The 21,920-nt window shown below is 39.8% G+C and overlaps 1 protein-coding gene and 1 long non-coding RNA gene across 10 annotated transcripts in view; one reads left to right on the top strand and one right to left on the bottom strand.

Annotated features, from left to right (window-relative positions):
- The window catches only part of LOC308198492 (polycystin family receptor for egg jelly-like), a 106,506-nt gene extending 84,868 nt beyond the window's left edge, over positions 1-21,638 (bottom strand). For all 3 annotated transcript variants that reach the window (XM_080600970.1, XM_080600971.1, XM_080600969.1), the window contains exon 1: positions 1-21,638. This exon is cut by the window's left edge. The gene's annotated coding sequence lies outside the window, so the exon portion shown is untranslated.
- Positions 1-21,920, top strand: part of LOC308198611 — a 219,763-nt gene that overhangs the window by 140,168 nt on the left and 57,675 nt on the right. The window lies entirely within an intron of this gene.

Below are 21,920 nucleotides of genomic sequence, written 5' to 3' on the forward strand. Positions count from 1 at the left end.
GATTTCCTCTCACTTCCACTGCAGCAACCTTTTCCCCCCACTGCTTTAGTGCATGTGCCTAGAATAGTATCATTCACAACACTTTAGTTCTTAAGTTTTGATTCTCTATCCCTTATTTTTTAATTTGCTATAACTGCTTTCAGAAAGTTGGTTTCTCACATTCTCATCAAAAGACTTTTGCCATTATATCTGACGTTTTAGTCATCATATTTAACTTGTTTTACCTGACTGGGGGGTCCAATATGGAATAATGCTGTGCTTAAAAAAGAATAAATAATGAAAAAAAATGAGAAGTTCAGGAGTTAATTCGTGAAGCCATTGAATAATTTAGTGCAGGTAACTTAAATGGGAGTTTAAAGGGCTGTTAATAATGAGTCCTTCAATCCCCAAACCTCTGCTACTTGTATCCAATATAGAAATACAAGTAGCAAAAGCTCAGTAAGGAATAGTGTTTTCTTTGTAAAATTTCACCTATTGCAAAATGATTTTTTCTTTTATCTTTTTATACTCTTCACACATTTTTAGAAGTATTAGCTCTCTAAGAATTGGTACTGTTTTCACCATCCCATATGGCTATGTAGCTGAAAAAGGCATTTAATTGAAAGATATTCCCAATATTTAATTGCAAAAAGCCATAGTATATTAATGTCTCTTCCACGCTCTCACTGTTTTTCCATAAATAAGCTATTTTGAAATAGTATAAGCAAAACCATCCTATTCTGGAAAATATAGGATTTTTGTTGTGCAGATTTTAGAAAGAAGCACCTAATATACCTAATTCATGTTAAACTATAAACTTTCCCTACTACAGGTGTGAATGCAATATGCCTCTTTGGTATGAAGAGCTCAGGGGGTTTCAAGGAAATGAGTTGTCCTTCTTTGCTGGTACTGCTTCCAGCTCCTTACTAGGAGCTGGAAATAAAAGGAAAATGATACTTAGACATCCCAGGACTTCCTGACTGGAGAAAAGCAGTCCTTCAGCATCCTCAGTAGGGGTAGTGAGGCAGGTGAGGCTTCAGTGAGATAGACCTGGGCAGGGAATTTTAGCAAATAATAAAGATGTGATTTTATTCATTTGGAAACATGACAAGCTTTAAATTGCATCTTCTAAAAGCTCAGGGAGAAATGTTCAGGGTAACAGTCAAAAAAAAAAAATGCTGGGGGAAGAAAAAGTAAAGAGTTCATCTGTATCTGTCTCATAACCTACAGCTTTCATAGTTTGTGCATCTGTTAGACTCATCCTGCGTAAGGAGCTTGTATCATTGATTTCCCAGGGCAGAGTGCCCTAATAACCAAGAAAACTTCTTAAAGTTAAGTCTCGCACTGATGTTGTAACACCATAGAACCACAGAATATTTCAGGGTGAAAGGGACCTCAGAAGGTCTCTAGTCCAAAGTTCAAAACAAAGTCAGCTCTGAGGCCAGAATTATTCAGGGTTTTATCCTGTCACATCTTGAAAGCATGTACGATTCCACAGTCTAGATTTTGCATGAGTAATATCTATGGTGCCAAAGACTGAAACTTGAGAGACTCGCACACAGGTGAATGGCTCACCATCATAAATAACAACAGAGTGCCAGGTGTAGGGGTGCTTCTTCCAGTGTTTTCAGATGTATTTTAAGAAATCATTACTTCCTCTGCTCTTGAAAGTGCTCACAGGTGTCAGAGTGCAACACTGCACTGCACTACATTTTGTCATTGTGTCCCTGGAAAAAAGAAAACTAGGTTTCAATGCTGCTGCATAATGAATCGCAGACGAATGTGAATTGTATCTGGCAGGTGGTGGTAGATTGAAAAACAAACAAACAAAAATACAATAGCAGGCAGGAGAAGGGGACAAGGCATTTTGCTGCAAAGGTAAGCTGCCCCCAGATGTCTGTCTGCCGAAGGGCAGGGGCAGGTGCCTGCATGGAGGCAGCCCGCGGCTATAGCATGAGGCAGGCTCGTGGCCAGGGCTTCATGCCCTAACTTTGGGATGGTGCCCACACTGTTGGTTCGCGTTCACTGCACTGAAGGCCACCTTGTTCAGTGAATGGTCGCCTACAGCCACGAGCACAGCTGCTGGGGCCTGGCTTGCTGCTGGCACTTTCCTGTTGCTTACAAGCCCTGTGCCCTCAGGGCTGTCCGGTGTTCTCTGCAAGCACGTGAACATTGCTCTGGTTCCTTGGAAAGTGCTGTGTTGGTCAAGTAACTGAGGCCTTAGGGTATAAATGCAGCATGCTCAATAAGGAAAAGGGAGGAGAGTGTTGTGTATATGAGCTTGGTCACAGTTAATTTTTCAGCTCAGTTATCAGAGATGGTTCACTTGATTTGACTTTGGCTTTGTTTCGTTTTTAAGTAGGTTTCCATGACAAACGCTTTTTCCAGAATCATTGAACCTCCCACAGAGCTATATTTCATGAGCTCTTGCTGCACACACCCTTGTGGCATTTAAAGGGCTAAAGATTTGTCCCTAATACTTACAGGCATTGCTGTTTGAATTTACTAGCGATAAAACTAAACTTGTCAAAAAACACCTTTGTGACAAATCATTAGTCTCTGTTCACAGCTGAAGGCTACTGTGGTGTTTGCATATGCTAAACACCTTTCCTCATGTTCTTATAAAAATATTTTTTGTGTGAAGTGCAAAAGTAAATGAAATAAAAATGGTTGAATCCAGTCAGGTTAATTTCCTCTAGTTTATTCATAGACTTACAGAGGGGTTTAGGTTGGAAGGGACCGTAAAGAACATCTGGTTCTGAACCCCTGCCACGGGCAGGGATACCTCTCACTAAACCAGGTTGCTCAAAGCCCCGTCCAGCCTGGCCTTGAAACATATCCCCTATCTCTGATTTTAGAAGTAAAGTAACGATAAATCAACTCCTGCTTCCTAGTGGTCTGGTACATAGATCATGAAATTACTCAATCATAAAAGATTAGGAGTTTAGAGCTTAAAATTGATTTTTTGTTTCTGATGCAGGTTCATTCTGTGGGGTTTGCTTGCTCTGGACAAGCCAGCAAATACTTTCCTCCTGCTGCTGTAGATGCCTGTGCAATTTTGGAACATTTCTCTGTGTAGTGGCTGATTTGGCCTGTACAGTATTTGTGCATGAGACTGCATTGGGTGAGAATATTAGCACTGCTATATGGCCCTTGGATTCATGTCTAGCTGGTTCTGTAGGAAAGCGGAAAGCTAAGGTAGCTGCACATGTAAAATCTGAGACTGCTCTCAAATGATACCCATGTCATTTTTTTGAATCATCTCATCTGTGATTCTCTATGCTGAGCTTGAGGTGGTTCTGGGAGAAGATGAGATGATGCTGTGCTTGGCTGTGTAGACGGGAAGGAGTAGGGCAGAGGAAAGGGAAGTTATAAGGGGATTGTCTAGGCTCTGGCAGACCACTTGAGTCTTAATAAATTATTGGGTAGTGTCATTAGTGTATTAGACATGATTAAATGTGTCATCTTTGCCCGTGTTTTACCCTTGCATGATAGCTGTTACAAATCATCACAAGATAATTTATGGCCATCTACCAGAAAACAAGTTCAGCTGGCGTTTGCAATAAAATAGCATGGGCAATGGCAGATGACAGATGAAGCAGAATGAATGGTTTGATTATTCATAAGGCAAGTGACCTCTGAAAAACAGAAGTAAAAAGCAGTAGAAAATACACTCCAAGCAAATAATGTGAGGCTTCAGGCAATGCAACTTACAATGGGTCAACCGGCAGTCAGAACACTCTGGTTTATGTGCTCTTGAATGTATTTTGGCATGGGGCTGACGGGCATCATCCTGCAGGGCCCTGCTCTCTACTGTGGAGGGCAGTGTATCTTGTGATAATATTTTGGAGAACACAATAAGTGAAGGACTTCTCCACTGTCCCTCAGCTCACCTATGCCACAAATGAACTGTGGGGCAAAGGAGGACCCAGCATCCCCCACGTCTCCTTGGATCTCCCTGGCACACCAACTCCCCTTGGTGCTCCAAATAACCCTTGAGTGAAGGAGCCCTTCTATGGAGAGAGAGGTGTTCGAAAGAAACTACCCTGTGCAGCCAAGCTGGAGCTAGTCCTTGTCTAGCTTTTAGCTCCTGAGCTGGATGCTTCACTATCTTCAGAGCAATGAAAAGTAAAGACAAAAATATTTTGTAATATTTCCTCAGAAATAATATACTATTTGAAATGGCTTCACTGGCAACCTGGAAAAAAAATAGTATGTCAATGAAAGTTGAATGAAAAAAAGTAGCATGTGGCTTGTTCTGCTCTACGTGGCTCGTGCATTTCTGTCCTAATGTTTCCCATCTTAAATATATGGGTGTTACTGGTGTAATGTGTTGCTTTCATTTCCTGTTTTTTTGTTTGGAAGAGCTGTCTGCTTTTCACTTAGGAGGTTTAAAGCAATACTGGTTTTGCACAGTGTTTTGTAAAGTGTTGTACAAATGTCATAGAGAAAGATGTCCTAGTTTTAAGGAACCTTTGAACTTTAAAAAGAACTAACTAACTAATATTTGTGCCAAGTCACTGTTGTAGCTTCCATTTATGAGAAAGTCTGGAAATAGATGGCATGTGCTCATGCACCAAATTGAAGCTTTGCTCCCCAGATTTTTTTTCTTTATGTTTTTGGTTTATGTAGGTCTCTGCCTGTTAAGGTTTTTCAGAGAGGCTGAAAAAATGTGAATTTAATGTAACCAGTTCAGATAGTTACCTGAGGCTGCTAAGACAATATCTCCCAGGGAACGTGAACTTCTTATTCATGTATGGAGTGTTGCAGATAAAACTGACAAAATTCCCAAAAATTAATACTAGTTTTTCTAGGATGCATCTAATGGAAAATATTTCAACTTTAAAAGTATAAGCCAAATCAATAAATAATTGTGTAGGTATTTACTAACATAAGGTAAGGGATGGGGGTTTGTAGACTTGCCTTACTTTCCATATTTAAGCTAACATTAGGCATCCATATCAGAATATGTGATCCAAAATTAAATCTTATTTTAAGGGAAAGTGGTCTGTAGGTCTAAGTGCCTGTAGCACTATTTAAAATTAGGCAAAAGAAAGACAAAAGAAGGATAACAATTTATAGACATCTTGGCATCCCACCTGGCTGGCATTTATGAGAATTTTCTTTTTGTTCTTCAGTAAGAATGAAGCAAGGGAAATGACAGAATTTATGCATATATCCAGGTCTCTTCTAGGAGGAACTCAAAGGATCTAAACATCTGTACGCATATTTACTAGCAGCATCTTACTCTTTCAAATTCCAGCTAGGTCTACCTTTCTAACAGTATCAGGAATCTTCCTTTTCCCCACCAAAACTCCCAGCAAAATGGCTCTAGTTCAATAATGAATAGGCATTTATTCGGGCTTCCTGAAAGTGCTTTTTCTGTATCAGGACTTCAGTAGTACTTGCAAAAATGAGACATTACAGCACAAGTCAGGAATCAGCCTTTCGTCTACAGTTTCAAATTGAGATTTTGGTCTCAATTATGCTGATGTAAATCAAGTGTAAGTAATGCAGTTTGCCTCCCTGCGTATTAGTATGAAGCTTGGATTTTAACTCTTTGTATTTCACCAGTACACATGATTATAGAAAATTTGATTTCTTTAGAAAGAACATGCATTAATATTGGATACATTTTCATGTTCTTACTCGTTTCTTCTGCCTTATGCTACGTGTAAAAACAGTGTCTTTACTTAAGGAAAAAGGGAAAACAAAATGGTATAAAACAAATCCTGTGCCATTATTCATGAAATACCTCTGGGATCTTGTAACTGAATGAAGAAATCTTAGTATATAGTAAGGTAGTTTCACTGTAAAAGTATGTTGATTAGCTTTCTATAAAATGACCTGCATGCATAAACAAGATCATTCAGTGTAAAGAAATACTGTATTCAATACTTGTCTCTGTTCATAAATACTTTAACTGTACTAAGTTTATGGGCTGTTTATGTACAGCCCATAAAATGCAATATTAATTCAATTCAATGCAGTTATGTTTGCATAGCATTTAAATATAGCTGTTGTCATTTTATTTAAAAACTGAGAAAACTCAGTTTAATGGTAGTTCAGTAAAAAAGGAAAACGTGTTCTCCATACTCATAAATCACCCCACTTTGATTTATTCAAACACTGAATTTGGCACTCAGGGCACTGGAGAAAACAACACTAAATTGCTTTCATTAATTTGCAGAAAGATTGATTTAGAAATTACAAATCAAAAACACATTATTTAGGTAGTGAAAAAGTCCATCTCCTCTCCTACCTCTCAAGCTCCTAGATATAAAAATTTGTTCTGACACCTAGTGAAGAAAATTTTAAATTACCCCATCTAAAACTAGAAGCATAACTTCTGTTTGGTCTCTAATGATAACTTACTGAAATTAGTGAGCTATTAGTGTGCATCAGTGTAGGAGAGAATTCCACAGCATTTGTTAACGTTTCACTACTGCCTAGTAGAGAGCTTTTGCAGAATGACAGACTTCTGCTTTAATAAAATACTTAACCTATTTAATAAGCTGCGATCCAATCCAACAGCTGCAGTTGGTCTGCAAACTGGCGGAGAAACTTGTCAGTTTCACTGTGCTTTGGATGTTAGCTTTATTGCTCAAGGCTGTACATCTGTCAGCTTCACTGGTGTACCTTATGGATTATGTACCTAAATGCACATCCTGTAGAAAGGCTTGGCTCAGCAAAGCTGTTCAGCTCATGTTTAAATTCACCTATGTGCTTTAGGGCCTTTGCTTTACATTTAAACATTTTTATCTTCATTTAGTGAACATTGTCACTGAACGGTGAGTCAGCAGAGGGGCTCCTGGGCTTGGCCAGCAGCAGCAGGCTCCCTGCTGTTTGAAACAATCAGATAGTGAAAAATGCATTAAAACAGGGATAAAACAATATATATGTATTATGTAAAAAAGCAGACAACTCATATGACTTGAAGGCTTTTCCTTCCAAACTGCTAGATACACAGAGAAATACATGGAGAATATGGTATCTGATGCAGTCAGCAGGGACAGGGACCAGATTTTTTCTGAATGGCTAGAAGGGACCTGTTACTTGTTTCTCAAGAACCATAAAATAAGAGGACAAAACTGTGCTTAAAGTAGCTTTCATAGAACTATATTCTATAGTAGTAGAAGCTGTATTGGTTTGACTGAAATAAGCTTGTATTATATGACAGGAGGGGTTGCAAAATAATAAAAGCTGATAAATTCATTGATCCTATGGCTTAGCCTTTTCCTTTACAAACAGTGGTCATACGATGATCCAATGCTTTCACAATTTCTTCATTCCTTTTTTGAGGCTTGAAGCACCTCAACTTAAAAGGCCTACATGTAATATTTAAGACAAGAGGGAATGGCCTCAAGTTGTGCCAGGAGAGGTTCAGGCTGGAAATTAGGAGACATTTCCTGTCAGAAAGAGCACTCAGGCACCGGAACGGGTTGTCCAGGGAAGTGGTAGAGTCACTGTCCCTGGGGGTGTTTAAGGAAAGGTTGGACGTGGTGCTTAGGGACATGGTTTAGCGGGTGATACTGGTGGTAGGGGTGTGGTTGGACCAGATGATCTTGGAGGTCTTTTCTAGCCTTAATGGTTGGAAAATTCTATGATTCTATGATTTCTAAAATGCTTCTTGTTAGTCTTGGCCAGATGTGCTTCAATAAGTTGAGTGATCATTCCAGAAATGTGTAAAAGCTGATATGAAAGCTCATTTCAAAAGAGCTGTGATTATCTGTAGAAACTCTGATTTCACAGCTACAGGGTGATACCCGTTTACCAACAAATGGGGTTGACATTTACTGTATTAATTTCATGGGCAACTGGCAAAATAAGCTTCAGGTAGAGTTGCAATGGGCTTCCAGATTGGTGGCATCTCCTGCCTTCCTGACCAGCACAGATACTAGCTTGTGCAGAGGGCTCAGCTGTGGATGGATGTTGTTTTTGTTGTTTTTATCCCTGTGCAGTAACAGAGAAAGTGTAGCCCTCGAGTGTTGTGATCCCTACCCCTGCCTGAGCAATGACGTGGTGGTGTGTGTGTAAATTGTCCACCTCGTCGGTGTTGTGAAGTTTATTTTGGTGTGGGGAATTCTTTTTCTTTTTTGATGTAAGTGAAGTTTGTGAAGATTGTGATAATTGTAAAGTGAGAGTATATTGTGATTATTCTTAAATATGCTTTTCACGGAGGTGAGGGGTGGAATGTAGTGGGTTTACGTGGCAAGATTTTGGTAGCAGGGGGCCATAGGGGTGGCTTTTGTGAGAAGGATCTGGAAGCTGCCTCATGTTTGGTAAGGGCCCCGTTGCTGAGCAGGGCTGAGCCAATAAGTGATGTTGTTTTGCGCCTCTGTGAGAGCATATTTAAGACAGGGAAAAAAAAAATGCTGTGCCACACAGCAGCTGGGAGAGTGAGAGTAGTGAGGAACAGCCTTGCAGGTGCCAAGGTCAGTGAAGAAGGAGGGGGAGAGGTGCTCCAGGTGCCGGAGCAGAAGTCCCCTGCAGTATATGGTGAGGACCATGGTGAAGCAGGTTGTCCCCCTGCAGCCCATGGAGTACCACAGTGGAGCAGGGTTCCATGCTGCAGCCCGTGGAGGAGGCCACGGTGGAGCAGGTGGACCTGCACTGACGGAGGCTGCAGCCTGTGGAAGACCCCTGCCGGAGCAGATTCCGGGATGGAGCTGCAGCCCGTGGAGAGGAGCCCACGCAGGAGCAGGTGACCTGGCAGGAGCTGCCGCCCGTGGGGGATCCAGGTTGGAGCAGTTTGCTCCTGAGGGATGGACCCCGTGGTATGGACCCATATCTGGAGCAGTTCTTGAAGAGCTGCTGCCTGTGGGCAGCTCACGCCGGATCAGTTCAGCAAGGACTGCATCCCGTGGGAGGGACCCCACAGCACACAGGACGAGAGTGACCAAGAAGGAGCGGCGGCGAAGAAGCGCTATAGACTGACCATAACCCCCATTCCCCTGCGCCACTCGGGGGGAGGAGGTGGAAGAGGGTGGATGGGGGGGAAGGTGCTTTTGGTTTCTTTCGTTTGTTTCTCGCTTCTTTAGCTTGTTAGTAATAGGCAATAAATCTAACTATCTCCCTATGCTGAGTCTGTTTTGCCCGTCACGATAATTACTGTGCGATCTCCCTGTCCTTATCTCAACCCTTGAGCCCTTTTCATCGTATTTTCTCCCCGTTCCTCTTTGAGGAGGGGGAGTGAGAGAGCACTTGTGGTGGAGCTCGGTCGCCCACCCGAGTAAAACCACCACACCATTGTGAGCACTTTTTGATGGGAGAATTTGGCGACGTATGTGTTGGGATAGGGTCATAATTAGAGTTAGGGCTAGGGTGTTTAGGAAGGATCAGGGATCTTGATGCTGCTCTTGATCCTGCTTTGCCATCACCTCCTGTGGGATGCTGGGCAATAGGATCTGCTGAGGCAACTCTCTGGTGCATGGAGGTGTCTGCAAGGGCCAGGCAACACCAGCCCACTGCCGGAGCAGTTCACTTCTGCAGTCTGGAGAACAGAAGAGAAATACTGTAAGAACAGAACCAGTCTTTTTTTTTTCAAATTGTGCATCTTAATTGAGATGGCAATAGTAAATAGGTATTTGATAATTGCTGGAAAAGGTGGCAGAAGCTGTGCCGCAATGGAGACGGTTCCTTGAGGGTCTCTCAAGTTTTGCAGCCTGCCCTGCTGCACAGCACTGGCTTTGTCCTGCTTGTCTTGCTGGTCGCTCCAAACAAGTTTTCCTCTGTTCAGAGGGAAACAGCTTTGTTGCTCTGTGGGTAAACCCGTAATGGATATTTGAGATCAAGACATTACAAACAAACTTAATCTGTGTGCAGGAATGTGCTCTCTTTTTGTAACAAGATCAGCGTGACCCAAAGTCATGATTTCCTGCCTCAGACAGCAAAGCCTGTAAAAATAAGTAAAAAGATGGTACTAGGGTAAATACATTCCAGTTCTCTATTGAATGGCAGGATACTACAGACAGATAAATGTAAATCTTTCCTATCAATTTGATATGGTGTAGTACTGAACAATAATGCTGAAAATGGTTTATAGTTTGTCCTATTTTGGTTAACGTAACTTTTTTTTATACAGTAAATTCTACTGGATTTTATATTACCTTTAAAGCTATGTTGCAGTTGCAAGACAATTGAAAATTCTTTATACTGATGCTCAAACTAAATATATTTAATTGTTATTATCAGAGTTAAGAGGAGCAATCCAGTGACTAAATATTTACTATTTGAGCCATGGTGTTATCTGTACTGTAGAAAGCATCCTTAAGCAATATGTGATGAAAATGCTCAGAAAACATTCTTAAAACCCCTAAATGATTTTTTAAAATTAAATGGTTAAAAAGAAATCTTAAACTTAATATTTCAATATTGCAGTGCATTTAAAAAAATTGCTTTGTCCTAAGAAACAGGATGAATTCAAAGGATATTTTGAAAGTAGAGATGTACTTTTTTAATAAAATACTTAAACAGCTGTTTTGCATGCCAGTAATTTCAAGATTACAACTCATCTCAAATTTTTCAGTGTGTTTTTCCAAATATTAGCTGTCTTTGTTCCCCATATAAAACCACTGGCCATGCTGAGTCCGAATGACACTGTGTGGACTTCAGTGAAATTATAGCTGTCTTCTAAATAATATAAATATTACTCAAAGGTGGGTTAATTTTCTTCATGTGGGGAAAAAAACGAATGTTTTAAAACAAGAGATACCATAATCATCTTAACACTTTCCAAAAGAAAAGAATGTGTGTTGCTATTTCACTGGAAACAGGATAGGTCAATAAAAAAAAAAACAACAATGCAAAATCCAAATTCAACTTCTTTAGCCGTTAAGAATCTATTCAGAACAACTTGCATAAACCTAACTGCATGATAGCTCCCTTACCTTCCTTCAAAATTTGTCTATGGCCCAAATTCTGTTGTATTGTAAAAAATAGGTGAGAGCTTGCTGAAACTAGCTCGAGATGAGCTTTACACCATCTGAGACCCTTTGATCTACCTGTATAGAAATCCTAGTAAATTTCTTCATACTGTGAATTTTCTGAATGAATTTGTATCCAGTCTCATTTGTATGCACTGAGGACACTGCAGAAGGACATTTAGAAAGCTACGTATTCTGAGCTGTCAATATTTCTGCCGTATGCCAGGCTGACCTTTTGGATGATAATCTTTGTATTTGTGGGGTGAAAAGAGATTGATTTTGTCGCTTTATTGTAATTACGCTATAATGTAGCAGTACTACATGCTTTTGGAGGGTATTCAGGAACTGAAATGTCAACAACACGAACAACCTTCCATCTGCTCCCAATTTAATCTGAATTGAGTTTCTGATTTTATAGGAGGTTATTTCTGCCACTGGCAGTTGAAAGGTGGTAATCAGTTAATCAAAATGCATTGATTGCTCTAATTATTGCATCTTGAGTAGTTTTTTTATGAATCTTAGTCACCCACAATTGAGTTTTGGCATATTTTGCTTTCCATCCAAGGCAAATCTATGGTAAAAAAACAAACAAACAAACAAAAAAACTTCATCGTGAATAGCTCTTTTACTGAAACTTAGGGCCACACCTACCACTACGTGCTGATGATGTCGCACCAGGCCAGTTATGTAAACTGGCTGGAAACCAAGCAGTAAAATCTGTTTGATTAGTAACTCTGCAGCTCCAAAGACACTGAGTATACTAGTGAATCAGTCTGAGGCTGTATTCCTCTGAGCACAGAATACTAGATTTAAAACAGACTTCTTTCCTGTGTTGACTCTAAGCTTTATCTGCAGTTTTTCATTTCAAAAGAACACATCTTCACGTTATTGTGTTAGTACTGCAGCATTAAGGCAGCTGAGGGGGGAGTGAGCAAGAATCTGTTTGCCTTTTATCCTGGGCCACATTTTAAAACTGGCACTTTTTTGTTACGTTTGTGGACATGGGTCAAAAATAACACTGCTTCTTTTCCATGTGCCCAGGTTAGATGCAGACTGAGGGGGCTAGTGGTTTAAAAAAGCACAGCACTTAGTGTTGAGGAAAGGCAGAGCAGAAACTTCTTCCAAGGGGATAAGTAGAAAATCAGAGAGGCTTTGCCTGAGTGCAGATGTAAGCCCACAGGAGAATGATTCCAGGTTTAAGGTCTTAGAAATACCGACCCTACTGAATAAACAGATGAGTATTTGAAACTAAGTTAGTAAATTGTCATGTATTGCTTCTGTCAGTAAAACCTAAGGATAAGGATTAAATGGTTGAATAGTAATCACTTTTCAGATATTGATGTTAAAGCATTTTATAGGAAAAGAGCACATATAAATAATCAAATTGTGTATGTTATAAGCATAAATGCCCACTTAGGAATGTGTAAAAAAATATGTATCTGGAAGGTTCGTTTCAGTGGTCTTTGGATGAAACTTTTAGTGATGCTGGTTTTGGGGTTAGGAATCTGATGGCTTAGTAATTTTTTTATTATTATCATGAGAGAAATGCTACATGGCAGTAATGGGCTGGGAGAACATAAATTTAGCACAGGCTATCAAATATAAACCAGATCAATCATGCCCTATCTGCAATAATTACAAAGGGTACTAAAAGGTCAAAATCAAGTCCTGAAACAATTAGCAGACATCAAGAGTAAACCATTTGTTCACAAGAAAAAAAGCTCTACAATTTAATGACCTATCCATAGATAAATATCCATTTGCCAGAACAAGCTCAGCCATGAATTGCATAAGGGTGCAACTCCACCTTGGAGACCAGGGACTGCTGGTCTGATTCAACATGACAGTGAGAACAAGGAGCCAGAGCTGGTTGTCTAGACTTTAATGAGGCAGTCTGTCCATCGATATGAAGTTTGAAAGCTGAAGTAGACTTAATGCAAGTGTGGAATAAATGGCAAACTTGCAAAGCCTCGTGTCTGTGGAGAGCAAGGAAAGATGAATAAAGTGTGAGAGCCTGTAGAGAAGGGGTTAAGTATGAGAGGAAGGAGGAATGAATCTAATGTTGCCACAAAAGTTGCATCTATTGAAGATAAACCTGACAGGTATTTGCCTATGGATAGCCCAAGGGTAAGTAAGAGAGCTCAAAGTAGTGAGGCAGATAAAAACTGAGAGCTGCCTTGGCCACTGGAAAATGGTTCTACCCCTGCTTTCTTCAAGGTGTGGTGAATATGCTCATCTTGTGAAAAGGATGATAATTTCTGCTTTGAAAATGTGTATCTTAAGGTTGCACTGAAATCAACCAGATTTCTAAGTATTAAGCATGTGGTAAGAACTTCCACAAAGGACCAGAGTGACTTCCTTATACTGCCAATTTATGATATCTGTTTTCAGGCCTGATGCTTGGTAGATCCTGCTTTGCATGGAATCATGATGATTGAGGACAAGCCAGTGAAAAACGTGTAGAAGAGCAGAGGACTGCCTTGCTATGCACCACTTTGTATAGTTATTCTGGAAGGGAAAATGCTAAAAGCATATATGCTCTTTAAGTGATGGGGAGTACCAAGTACAAGTTTCCTTGTGGCTTCATTGAAAAGGTCTCTTCTAAAAGCTGTGAGCCTTTTACAAATATGGAAAACTTGAGTTAAAATTACAAGGGCACTGTAAGTCTGAGCCGTGTGTCTTATCTGACACAGTTCTGCAAGACCTGCCGGACAGGTGAAGACTTGAACCTGTGAAAGGATAGAGGATCACTGAAATAAAAATTTCCTATTTATTAAGAATCAGAAAAGTAAATACTTGATAAGATTTGGAATCTGAAACAAGCTTTGCAACAAGGTTTTTTTTCTTCGGATTACAAGGAACTGTAAAATTACCTTTGTGTGCAAGAAACATTATTGAAAAAACATTCTGGAGTGACAAAGTGACCATTTCAGATGTTTCTGCATCACCAACAACAATAATTTAAGGAGCTACAAATTAAAATCAGAGGAGAAATCTAGATGTGACACACTGAAGATTTGGAAGTGAATTTTATTAAAATTATTTGAAATGTCTAGTTGAAAATCATTTGGAAATTATACTGGACTCGGACAGCTTGTTTGACTTGAGCTCCTTCCTAAGACCAGGCTTCAATTGAGTTTGGAAATGAGGAGACATTTCGTCTCAGAAAGAGTCGTCTGGCATTGGAATGTGTTGCCCACGAAGGTGGTGGTGTCACCGTCCCTGGGGGTGTTCAAGGAAAGGTTGGACATGGTGCTTAGGGACATGGTTTAGTGGGTGACATTGGTAGTAGGGGGGTGGTTGGACCAGATAATCTTGAAGGTCTTTTCCAACCTTACTGATTCTGTGATTCTGATTTCAGAGGAAAATGCATTACCTTGTTGTTTTCCAGTTTAGCAGGTGTGGTTTCAGGTGTAGCCAGACAGTCACAAGCTGTAGAAGTTTCCCACATTGATCATGTGTAGGTGGATGGTACCAAAAACTTCAGTCAGAAAATTATAAATAAACTTTTTAATGTACATCTGCTTGTAGATACAACTGATTATTCAGCTAGATTAAATATATATATATATATATAAAAGTATGTATATGTTTTGCACCCAAATGGAAACATGGCACTTTTCAGATGGTTTCTTGAGCTATGAGGGCCAGTCCTCTCCTCCCCTTGTTTTCAGCACAGATTCTAACTTTGAAAGTGTTTGTTTTTTTAATTTAGATTTGAATTAGTGCTTCACAGAAACTCTTCTTCCCGTGTGGATATCATCGTGTTATTAAAACATCTAGTAAGTTATTGATATGGTTAAGGCAGTACTGGATAGAAAACAGAAGGCTGACATTTAAAGTTGTATACTAAAACCCATCCTCAGGCCTTTTCCTTATAAAAGCAAAGTTGTCACAAGACTTACTGTTCACAAATCTATGTTGCTATTTATTGCGTACTCTGCCAATTAAAAGGAACAAGCTATATTCCTTGTTGCCTGCAAAGGTAAATCCTCCATCTGCCTAATTCCACGAACCTGGGCTAGATCAAATACTTCCTGAACTAAGCTCACATCTGTAAAATAACCCTCTCTTTACATACGTGCAGGAAGCTGGGATATTTTAAGTTAGGCAGTGGAACAGGCTCCCTGTGAGGTGTTCCTTGAAGACAAGGCACAGGGGAACTAAGCATCTTTAAACATCAAATCTTGAGATGAGAAGCCTCAAGCAACTGTCAACTGCCCTAACTTTCATTCCTCCTCTTATCAAATATTGAGCTTTAACCTAAGCAATCAAGCCTATTTTAATTCCCATACTTACAATTTTTGAATGGCAGTGTTTTTGAAGAGAGACAGTTCATCAATACTTATTGTTGACAATTTATACAATCTGACAGCTTAACCCAGATCAAATTAGCATTGGTAGCTTTGGGAAAAAAAAAAAAAAAGAAAGAAAGAAAGAAAGAAAGAAAGAAAGAAAGAAAAAAACAGGAAAAAAAGAAAAAAAGAAAAAAAATAAAAAAAAAAAGTTTGCTGATGCTTCACTGGCAGAGACATTCATACAACCTCAGCTTTGTCAGAAATATGTCATTGCCAATGGGACACTTGATAGTTTAATATTTACCTACCGGTAGGAAAGAATCGCATTGACCAGACTTTCTTGAACTGTGCAAATGAAACCTGTCACCTGCATTGAGCACCTGCAAATTAACAGGCTTGCATAACAGCAAGGAAGATTGTTTAATAATAGAGATGGTGATATGCTGAAACAGGTGAGCTATGGAGTTTGTGAAGTCTCAATTATTTTGATCCTTTAAAAGCAGCTTAATGAATTTGTCAGAAATGACAAAAAAAAAAAAAAAAGAGTTGATTTTGCCTTGGAGGGAGAAGGATACGTTAAAGAATCCTCTGTGAGACGTCCCTCCTAGCCTGGAAGATCCTTGCTCTAGGCTAAAGGAAAGCAGAACTGGTATACACTGGCCATGCCTTCTGACCTTGCTACCTTGGAGACTCACTGCTGAGTAAGTACATTATTACTTCCGACAACAAGATGTAGTAGCAGATGTCCCTGTGTCCCTGGGGGCACAAAAAATCAACCTGTGTTATTTTTACTGTGCAGAATCAAATCAAAACTGTTTTTCTTCTGTTGGCCTAAAGCCAGCGATGTAACTCTGCATCCTCCTGCTCCAGAAGCAGGTGGAGCCTGGACCTCTGTTAACCTGGTGCTGGGTACCAGCCAGCATCTCTCCCTCACCTTCCCTTTGGGCAGTGTAACTCAGTCTAAGTTCTCCTTTTTAATGTGATTTGTGACAGAAATTAGTTTTCTTCACAGATTCTGTGTGGAAAAAAATACCAATGTTTTCTATAGCTGCAGATACAGTTTTGATTTTATGTTGCTTTTTAGAGCCCGAATTGTCAAACATCTGCTCATTTACTTTTGAAATGTATTAGCAAGCTATAAAAATAAAGGAGAGGGGGAAGTAATCTCTGATACCTTTGGTGAGTGATGCATAGCTGAGAGCACAGATTTAGAAACTGAAGCTTTAATGAGTTCTGACTCTTGACTTAGTGGTCTTAGAGATAACATATATTTACCAGTAATCTATTACAGGGGTATTGGATATGTTTGTAAAAGGATTCTCGAAAGCTGGATACAAACCTGTGAAGTTGTCCCATTTGTGATGTCTGTAGGCTGATTCTGAAGTAAGTGTCAATAAGGTACAAGGAAAATTGGTCCTTAGACTAGATATTCTGACAAAATTGGACAAGTAGGAGGAAAAAAGGTCTCCTGCACCTTGCTTTTAGGTTCAGCCAGGCATAGTTTTCAAGTACTATTAATCTCTGTTACGATGGGGTATATAAAATTCCTCTCTGATAGCTCTATTGCTTAACAAGTTGACCTTGAAGCAAAACATGTTTATCGTCTTCTCCTCCTCTGTCTCATGCCTTTTTCATTTCTACCTTCCATTTATTAAGACTTAAAGCTAATATACTGGGCTGAATTTACCAGTGTACTCTGGTTGTTTTGTGCAGCCTTGGTGATGCAGGAGAACTGTAAACTTATACCAGCCAGGCTAAGTCAGTTTTATAACCTCTGAGTATTGCCAGAGGAAGGCAAAGCAGCTGGAGTGCATCAGTGAATACAACCCACTATTTTAAGTTCTGAACTGTTGTTAGTGCACCTAAGTGTCCTGATAAATATTGGTTAAAATGATTTATAATTAGTTAATCTTCCTTCACCTAAAAGCATGCACTAGGGAATTTTGTCTTTCCTGAAAAAAAAAACTGAAAAAGAAAGTTTGGTTTGTTCTCAAGACCTAAAATTGCTCTTGGTTTTTAATAATATTGACCTGGGGGGATTTGCATGGGGAGAAAGCAATTATAGCAATTGCTTGGAAAGAGCAGTTCCTCCCTCCTGCATTTCCTCATCCATCTGGTTCACAGTTCATGGTCTTTTTATCTTTTTGGTTTGCCTTTTTTTAAAGTACTAACCATAAGACACTGTTATCTTCCTCCCACTGCCTGCAAAACAAATGATAGAGCTCTTGGCTCATCCTGTTTCTTCGTGGAAGCCTAATTGAGTAGCATACCCACCACACTGTGCTTAATAGCAGTTTCAGTAGAACAGTCAAACATTCAAAGGCCTTCCTAAGAGGATTTGCTTTGAAGGGGAGCTGAACTCTCCTCCCATTCCATCCTGATGCATTTTCTGGTGGTCACTGTGGGACATCTCATTGGGATGCTCAGGCTTCAGCTGCTTAGCTTATCTGAGGATAAAGAGGAGCTACGTCTCAGGGACAGCAAGTGCAGTGTCACAAGCACTTGAAAGATGAGTTTGATCTTTGGCTCCCACCATACTGATGGGTTTGGGGAACACCCTGCACCCCATGATTCCTTGAAATGCATTACTAGAACTCCTTTTTGCCCTGCAAGCAAGTTATTCTGTGACTGGGATGAGGACATGCTATCCCTTCCTTAGGGAAAAATGTGTCCTTAAACTGCTGATGTGAGAACTTTGTTTTGGACAGTATTCTAAGTAGTTTATCAAGATGAAATTGGTGACCTCTGCAGTTTCTCTCTCCCCATTTCAATAGAGTTGCTGTACGTATTTATTTTTTTTTTAATATTGCTCTTACATGAGCTAGTCTGTACCTTAAAGAGGCCCCATTTTCTTTACTTTTCACCCACAGCACTTAACCTCTTGTAAATGGCACTGGCTATTATCATATCTTTTCTAGCACATTTTTTGCTGTGTCCTTTTTACAGTTGAAATTAGAAATGAAATTACTTAGAAAGCGATATATCCTCTACTTCAGAGGAAACCCAGTGTTTGAGCTATGCTTACAAACAGAAAAAAGTAAGTGTATCTTAAAAAGCAAGCGAAACCTCCACTAACTTATTTTTTCAGATACAGGAAAATAAAGCAACCATTAGGGAGTTGAACACTTCAAAATTTCAGACCTGTTCAAAAGTTTGTCTGATGTCCTTGGCCAAGGGAAATGTTGAGTTTATATATAAATAGGAACAACAAATCATTATGGTTCTGCTAGACAAAAACTGCAAAATGCTAAGCATTGTTAATTTTTTTTCTTGTTTAAGAAAAAGGTATTATAATCTGAGTTTTAAATTGGAAAGATTGGTAGATTTCTCTTTCTTTATAAATGAATAAATGTCATCCACAATATTGAATATTTCAGGGGTCTGGAGGTTTATGATAATAAGCTTAAAATTCCCAAATTGTCTCATCTATTAAGGAACTCAAAATTGCAGAGATTTATTTAAAGTAATCCAAGGATTTGCTGTGAGAATAAGGTGATTTCTTTGTCAGAGATGTTTAATTCAGAGTCTTTAGAATATCCAAGATTTCCAGAGTTTTGTAGCTGTACCTTTTACACATGTAGATATTAGAGGAATTTAATGCAGCTTCTTTACTTAAAACAAATCAAGATTTTTATAGATTTTTTATTTGCCTTAGAAATGTTGACATACTTTCTGTATTTAAAAGTAGACGTGACTAAAATCAAGGCAGATCATAAGTTCCGGTAGGGTTTAGCTGTGCTTGTGTAGTTCAATTCTCATATTAGATTTTGTTTGCTATTTTATTACAATTAATATTCAGCAGGTTTCTGAAGTGCACTGGAACTTACAGAGTCACAGAATCTTTACGGTTGGAAAAGCCCTCCAAGATCATCTGGTCCAACCACCCCCTAACACCAATGTCACCCACTAAGCCATGTCCCTAAGCACCACGTCTAACCTTTCCTTGAACACCCCCAGGGATGGTGACTCCACCACCTCCCTGGGCAACCCGTCCCAATCCTTGACTGCTCTTTCTGAGAAGAATGTCTCCTAATTTCCAGCCTGAACCTCCCATGGCACAACTTTAGGCCATTCCCTCTGGTCCTATCACTAGTTACCTGTGAGAAGAGGCTGACCCCCAGCTCCCCACAACTTCCTTTCAGGTAGTGGTAGAGAGCAATAAGGTCTCCCCCGAGCCTCCTCTTCTCCAGACTAAACAACCCCAGTTCCCTCAGCTGCTCCAAACTACCGCACAATAGTACATAGTACATGTTGTACATGTTATTACACAGCAGGAAGGAAACATCCCATTCTGTTATACTTAGACTGAATTTCTACAAATCCTAAACAAATTAGTGGACTTCATCTCACACATACGCTTGAGAGAACAGGCAGGTATACTGTTGCCCACCCACAGCTGAGACTGTAATGTAAATAGGCTCAAAGGCTGCTAATGATTTGTCTCTGATCTTTTTTACCCTGTAAAAGAAATCAGAGCTGCTTGACTTCACAAATGTGAGACCTGAAGTGAGGTCTGTTTCTTCTGAATTTGTGGTACTCATAGTCATTTAAGAATATATACTCATATACTCATACAGGAGGCTGACTGAATCTGGGACACCTCAAGGAAGGTTTCTTGGTTTTTAAGCTTCCCTGTGAGCTACCCAAAGTGAGGCCACAAATCCTGGGAGAGAGGCGAGGGGAACCTGTGCTGCTTTATCATTTTTTGTTGAAAGGTTATAAATAAGTTGAGAACTGCAGGAACCATTTTGAGTAATGATGGCATTATGCATGCTGAATTTCCTAGGTGGCAAACCGCATGCAGAAGATCAGTCCCATCCTCCAGCTAGCTGTTGTGGCTCCCTGTTTGAGGGCTTCTTCTGGTTACAGTAATGGAGACTCTAGTGGTTAATGGCAGTGACTTAGAGTAGGAGTCAGACACCAGCTATCACCTTGTCCTGCAGACATGTCTCCCAGGTGGCAAATTCTCCCCTGGGATTTCTTCAAGCCAGGTGACTGGAATCAAAAACTGATTTTGCCACAGCTCCTGACTGTAGCTGGTGCAGTCAGTGACCTAGTCAAGCAGTTGCTGGGCAATGGTACGCAGGTAGTTTAGAAATAACTGGGGCAGGTGGACCACCCTGTGTATTATTTTCACCCCAAATTAGTTTCTTGAGCAATTGAGAATACCAGGCTCGAACTTCTACACCAAGAAGGTAAGGAGTTAGCCCATTGAAAAGAATTTGTGATTCCTTTCTTCACCTATCCTAATGAAGTCCTAGAAATGCTAGAATGGCCCAGAAGATCCCATTTTGGACAGATCAGCTTTGGTGATAACTGCCAATCGTGTTTGTAATTGATGACAAGCTTGTAAAGCTTCTGTGCTATAAACAGATAGGCCTTTTCTAGCTCTTTAGCTGAGATCAGTGCTGACAGCAACACTGGAAGCTGCAACAAGGCTTACTGCTGCTCTTGTTACTCTATGAACCTTGCCAACACGGCTTTCTCTTCTCTTTATTCTATTGTTTTGCCACGAGCTGGAGAACAGCTTTATGGTTCTGTACAATGGGGACGAGCAAGTATGTTTTCCAATGTAAGCACAACCACTTTGTAAAAATCTGCTTTCATTGGGTTTAGTTGTGCTCAAGAATAAAATGATGAGATAATGTTGTGGTTTTTTTTTTCCTCCCCTTTATGTTCAATGTGTTCCTCTTTCAGGGTTGCTCAGCCTAGAATGAAGCTTACAACCCTGTTTCCATGCAGCCATTTCCACCACCATGTTATCCAGATGGACAAAGGCTTCAGCAAAGCCACAGAACCTACCAAACTTGTACCAACTTTTTAATAAGGTGAAATGTAGATAAATAAACTTGAAGGGTATGTTCTGGCTGCTGAATTGGTCTCTAACTAAAAACAGTAAGAATAATCACAAAATTCCTTACCAGAAGATTGGGCTAGAGCATAAGATCTTGGTAGTTCATACAGATTTAAACATGCTTATCTTCCACAACGCATTAGCACAGTAAACTCTGAGTCTTCCTCTTCCCAGTGGAAGCTTTGAAGGTAATACATTTCCATCTTTTCACATCAGTGCTTGTCTGCAAATCAGCTTGGATCAGTAATAGTATGTGCTGAGCTGAATAAAAATGATAAAATCTTACCATGAAAACTTTTGCCACTTTTTTTTTATGTGCAATGATCTCTAAAGCTGCCTATCAATTACATTTTGTTGTTGGAAAAACACGATAATTCAAGAAAGGAATATTCCTTGATTCTTTTTACTCTCTCCATATATGCTGCTAGCCCCATCCTTTCTCGGAGTTTTGCCAGAAACAGTATTGCCCCCACTTCTGTGCTTCTGTAAGATATTCAAGTATATTTTCCAATACTTCTGGAATGTCCAGTTCATCCAAAATACAATGCCACGCCAAAACAGCTGGGCCTCTCTTAGTAAGTGGTTTTGTTGCACACATAGTAGCATAAGCCATTCTTTGTCTTGGCTTCTGTACCTCGTTCAGCTCAGTAGATGTAGAGCCTTATGAAATCAGACTTAAAAGTATTTAAAGTTTCCAGCTGTCTGAGTTTGTCCATAATTACTTTTTCTATTTCCTGCAGTAACAGAGAAATACTTTATTGCACTGACTTCCCATGTTACTATTGTATTCTCAGTAGCTTTTGCTAGAAATAGTCTACCTATAACAGTACTAAGTAGTGGTGATTATCTGATAGTGTAATGTTG

This window comes from Anser brachyrhynchus, assembly GCF_964034855.1.
Source record: "Anser brachyrhynchus genome assembly, chromosome: 1".
In the NCBI taxonomy this organism is placed as follows: domain Eukaryota; kingdom Metazoa; phylum Chordata; class Aves; order Anseriformes; family Anatidae; genus Anser; species Anser brachyrhynchus.